The sequence below is a fragment of the Cornus florida genome, unplaced genomic scaffold (assembly GCF_030987335.1).
Source record: "Cornus florida cultivar Cherokee Brave unplaced genomic scaffold, ASM3098733v1 CherokeeBrave_3.0.0_Hap2_Chr04, whole genome shotgun sequence".
NCBI classification, from domain to species: domain Eukaryota; kingdom Viridiplantae; phylum Streptophyta; class Magnoliopsida; order Cornales; family Cornaceae; genus Cornus; species Cornus florida.
In genome coordinates, this window is record NW_026775574.1 from 1,366,845 (window position 1) to 1,372,761 (window position 5,917).

Genomic DNA, 5,917 nt, shown 5'->3' on the forward strand with positions numbered 1-5,917 from the left:
TGTCTCTTCTGTAAACTCCCCAGCCCAGCCGGTGCCAATAAAGACCTTGGCCGTGGTCAAAAAGCAAAGCCGTGCTGACGAACAGGGCATCTCGGACTGAGTAGTCCCGTCCGGTAGCGACAACCGTCTTTTTGATTGGTACCGCAGTGGCCCTTTGGTTGGGTATTGGCGAAACATTACCTAACTTTAGGTCTTTTTTAAATTGATTCAATTGTGAAATAAAATATCACGAAAGATTTCAACAACCCGATCTCTAAGCTAGGGTAGATAAGAGACCTTCCCTATCTGTTGAAGAAAGCCGCTCGGTAAATATCATTAGATAGGAGGGCACTCGGGAGCTAGCACAACCTTAGAGAATAGGGGAGGAACGAGGGTACTTGATGAGATAGACCAGAGATAAGAAAAGAGAGAGCGAAGACAGCTTAGACCGGAGCGTCTTGAAGCAGCTTGACACTTTCTATTGAGTCTTAAACAAGGTCTCTAGATCTCTGACTTCTTGGCTACATTTTAACAACAAAGCGGAACTAAAAAAGAGAGACTCCTGGAATTAGACACCGATTGTAAAGGGGGGTAGAACCAGATAAAAGAATGGATTAAGGTGAGAGAGTGTAAGCTGAAGGGGAGAAAAGCAAAAAGTATTTCCTTCAATATGAAGAAAATATATATATATGAAGAACAACAATCAAAGAAGAAGAAGAAGAAAACGTATTATGTAAACTAGAATCCATACCTCATGATATAATTGTTTCTTTGACAAATTTTACAACTGTTTTGTTCACATAACGGTTCTTTAACAGAGACAAGAGTTTACTTTTGAAAACATGCACTAATACTTTTTGAAACCCAGAAATTGGACATTAGTTGATATCTAGAGCAATATTTTATTTTAATTTTTTTTTTTATTGTTCTTCCTTGTGTTCCGGATGACTTTTACTATGTTGGACTCTAATAATTTGTTCATTTGGAGGATTTTTACTTACTGAATAATTAGTAATAATGTATGACAATATGTGAAACTATAGTATTTTTTAGAAAGATATTTGAGATTTAATGTTTCAAGTTTTGTCAATAATGGGATTGACAACCACGGTCCATGAATGCTAAGTCTTTTTATTATAACTATTATTAATTAATACTTTTAATTCAATTATAAATAAATAAAAGTTCAAATTGGGTTTTACTCATTGTTTGGTGAAGAGGCATACAATATAATTACTAAAAAAAATAGAAAAGAAGTACACATTTTTTTCCAACAATTCTTTTCTTAGTGAAAAAAATCTTGAACTTAAGATTACTAATGAAGGTATGTTTTAGATCTAGTTAAGACAAAGTACACAATTGATCAACATATTGAAGGTATACAAATTTATTTTTATTTTGTTTGCAGGTTCTCTTTGGGATGGATACCGGCACAACAACGTTGATACATTGGGCCGGAGAAGTAGATGATTGTTTTGTTGTAATCTACCTCTCGGGTTGTTGGTGTTCTAGATTCTGTTGTTCCCAACAGTTCTGGTTTGCTTCGGGTGACTCTTACTATGTTAGCCTTTTGATATGTTGCAGTTATTGACTCTTGTAGTGTGGAAGCCTTTGGTGTTTGCGTTCGGGTGACGTTCTGCTTTTCATTTGTTTGCTCAAGGGAATGCCCTTGTTTTCCATGTACTATATTGTTTACATTTATAAAAAAAAATTCCACTATACCAAGGGGATGAATATTTTCTTTTTGATTTTTTGGGGGTCTAGATACATGAGTTAAAAAATTGTTGTTAGATCAACTTACATCTTATGCTAATATAATGTACGTCTGGATGGTGTTTAAATGATACAAATTTTTTGTTTACTTAAGGTGTTCATATATCATATGTTTTTTGAATGCCTAAGTACCACTTATTGATGAAAGTATTCTAGAAAGTGATGATATTGGTGGAACTAAACTCATATTCATACATTCCATGCATGTGTCTGCCATTTGTTGACGTTGCTTCTTTCTTTTTCTTTTTCAGAACGTTTATAGTGACTGTATGTGGTGGTATTGTCTAGTTTGTATTGCTAGGCCGGGTAATTGTATTTGTGTTATCTTTTATTATTTTTTGATCATTTTTAGGTCGTAGATTTAGGTTCAATGACATCTTACTTGGGAAAAAAAATTATGAATAATACAATAGTTCTATCGAAGACTAGTTTGCATTACATACTAGAAGTGGTATGTGCTATAGACCAATGTCTAAGCTCTTTTAGTTCAAATATATATATCCAATTAATCTTTCCATTCACCATAACGTTTTGTCACATAAAATAAATTTAAGTACCATTTATAGCTTTAAAACAAGAACACGGGGAAAAAAAAATTGAAGCGTGTCCAGCTACTCAATTTGGAGTATGGTTCTTGATCTGATTCCCTCAACAATGTGATATGCCAAATTCATGCTCCTACAGGCCAACAATTAGTGTAGAGTTCATAATTCCTCCAATTTGATGACTACTCCTTGCTGATTAGTCTCCATTAACATCATCCTTCCACCTTGCAAGATTACTAATCCAAAAGATACCACCATTGAAACCAAGTACCCAGCAACAACTCCGTAACTAATACAAATATGCCATTCCTCCAAACAATATTTAATAGATTCAAGTATCAGAAAAAATAAATAAATAAATAAATAAATAATCCAAACAAACAATTAAACCACGTAATGAAATGGCCAAGACACACAGATTCTTCTGATGACCTATATATGATGTCAAAACACAACATTAATGATGTCCGATAATGCATAATTAGCTTATAATCTAAACAGAGTAACACAGGTGATACACATAACCAGTGGCTCCTTTTCAGGTCTAGCGAGTTTTCAGTACAAGGAACACTACAAATTGACAACAATTAGAGTGAGGTCCTTTAGTGTGCCACAACCATAAGATTTTGAAGATTCGAAGGTAATTACAATTGTGCTTCATACCTGGGTGAAAAGCTTGTTATGGCCCTTAATTATTAAACTGCAACTTAACTAAAACGTATCAAAGAAATTGGAAAATAAGAATATGATCTCAAAAGTTAAAAATCAGGAAGTGAGCAAAACTCTGAATTTATACTAGTAACAACCTACTCCTTACAGAAAAATGATTTGACTAATAAAAATATGATCTCAAGAGTTAAAAAATTGCACAAAAACAAAGAATATGAAGTCAAGAAAAGAAGTCACTTTGACTCCATGTCCATTTTTAAAAAAAAAAAAAAAAAAAAAAAAAAAAAACTCATTGGCCAACAAATATTGTTAAATGTCATATTAGAGGTTCTGTGATATTAAATGAGAAGGATTTCATAAGTGTTTTGTGTTGTTGGGTTATATATATGGATGTATATATGTATATTCATGTTGGTTAGTAAAAGAGGTTAATTAAGAGGGGGGCATGTATGAAATTGGTTGGTTTGAGAAGGGTAGTTTGGTACAAGGATAAGACTTGATTTGGGCCACATATTTTATTTTGGATTTTATATCCACCAACCACCACCACCTACATCATTTCCTTCTCTCTCTCCCATTCGGCATTCTCTTTCTCTTCTCCACCACTTTATTTTCTTTTCCTTACTTCCTTCTCTTTATGATTCCTCTATGTCAGAGGGGGAATTTTGAAGAGCCATAGTTAGGGAAAGTGTAGATCGTGGTGAGAACAATGTTTTAACACCGGTCTTGCTAGCATTTGAAGGGATTTCGAGTTTGAGTTCTTGGCTATGGAAATGCTTTCTTGATGTAGAGAGGTCTAACTCATTATGTTTTGCCTTCTTTTGAGTTTAATATTTGATTTCTTAAAAAGCATGATCTATGTGTTTATGTGCTAAAATTACGTGCAAAGGTGATGTTGGTTGTGTATTTAAAGGCAAATTGTTGAGAAGCATGCTATATGTGTATAAGTGTTTTCTTGAGAACATGTTTATGATGATGTTGATGATGATAATTGTGATGAGCATGATAGCTTAAATTAATGGAATTGCAAAGTATGGAAATTATTAGTATTGAAAATGCATAATTCCATTCGTGGCATGGACATGGTTGGGGAATTGGGGTGGAACGGTCACACGATTTGTGTTGGAAAGTTTTATGGAAAGAAAGAATATTTTAAATGTTTTGAAAGGAAAAAGGTTTTGGAAAAAAAAATGGTTTGGTGAAAGGAACCGGGTTTCGCGAGCCCGGGGTTAATTCGACCTAAAATGAGCGCGTGCCGGATTTGGACGTGTAACGTTGATTGCTAGGCCTCAAATAGTTGCCGGATTTGGAACCAAGGATGGCTAATCAATCTTGCCTCGGTAAAGTCTGTTAGTGATTTTTGGTGTGAGTTTGGACGGGTTGGGATCGTGTCAGGATGGTGTTACATTCACGTCATTATTGCATTCATATGCATAGTTTAGTCCTGTGAAGAATGTGTTGTGAATGAATTATATTGATTGCTGTTTTGACATCCCAATTAATGATCCCGACTTCTTTCTTTCCCATTTCTTGCTTGTCGACTCAAGGAAGTCCAAAGCCAGTGCTTTAGGCCCTTTCTACTAAGCTGTTGAGCTCACCCCTTATCTTTAACATTTTCAGGAAAGCCAGAGAAGATTTGGTGTAAGGCTTGCAATTACGAACTTAGACGACGCTAGGAATTTTATTATATTGTATTATAACATTGTATTTATGGCTATGGCAACCTCATTTATGTACTTAATTCCTTGAAATTGTGTAAAGATGATTCATATATTTTGTGTAACGACCTAAACCCGAGGGTCTTAATCGCTAACTGGGTCCTTACCCGAACCCGAGGTCAACTAAAGACGTTACCATCCTTTCCTATGTCAATACATAATAATAATAATAATAATAATAATGGGATCGTAGCTATAAAATATGTCAAAATAGTCTACTAACCCGTCAAAACCTGTGGAAGAGCATCGTCTGCCACTTTCCTTCCGTATCTTGAAAAATGTTAATAATAAAATGGGGTGAGCCAACCACTCAGTATGAAGTATCTAAGACACACCTGTTATAACCCCGTGAATCCATACAAGGAATAGAATACAAGTAAATAGGATCATGCCTCGAGAAAAGCAAGTAAAGCAACGGTAATATCAACAAATACATATGTAAGTCGTCTAACCACCAAATATACAATGTAAACCAATACAATGCGATGCAATGCAATGTCATTCCCCATTTCCGAAACAATACCATTTGAACTTCCAAACCGTTAGTACGATCTGACCCAAGGCACCTCCAAGGCGTCACAAGAGAGGGGTTGGCTAGTTTTTCCCCGACCACATGGCACCTCCATGGCGTCGTCTGGGTAGCTCAACCATACTAAAGTCTCTCTCTAACTCCCTCTAGATCACACTAACACCACGGACCACTAGACGCCTCCTAGGCGTCTGGGTTTTCACAAACACTTTCGAAACTTTTTCCCAAAAACAATTTCATTTGTTTTTCAAACATTTTTTTTTCCTTTTCTTTCCCAATGAATGCATGAGTTATGGAAATCTTTCAATGCCATGACAACACAGAAATTTCCCACATATCATCCACATCATTCAAGCATGTTTAAAATATGAATTTCCACATAAGATCACATTCTCATATTTCCTAAATCATGGCATTTTACATACTTTCAATTAGCAAGTCCAACAACTTAATTACGCAAGGCATAAAATAAAATCATCTAAGCATGTATCATCTTATCAAAGAAGCTATCACATAATCATACACTTTTTACACCATGTAAAAATCATGTATATAATATGTAAATGTAACGCCCCAGAAATAAAATGCTCTGATACCATTTTGTAACAACCCCGAATTTCTCTAATAAAATCCTCAATTTATTCAACTCAAAATACATCAAAATACAACCAAGATCATAAAAAAAATGCCCTCTTTTTATACAA

General features: G+C 34.8%; 1 long non-coding RNA gene across 1 annotated transcript; it reads left to right on the top strand.

Moving 5' to 3' along the window:
* The first annotated feature begins 3,537 nt into the window (after positions 1–3,537).
* LOC132305540 (uncharacterized) lies at positions 3,538–4,737 on the top strand. The gene is made up of 2 exons (XR_009481625.1): positions 3,538–3,760; positions 4,587–4,737. It is a non-coding gene; the product is annotated as an uncharacterized LOC132305540 (long non-coding RNA).
* Positions 4,738–5,917: the final 1,180 nt, after the last annotated feature.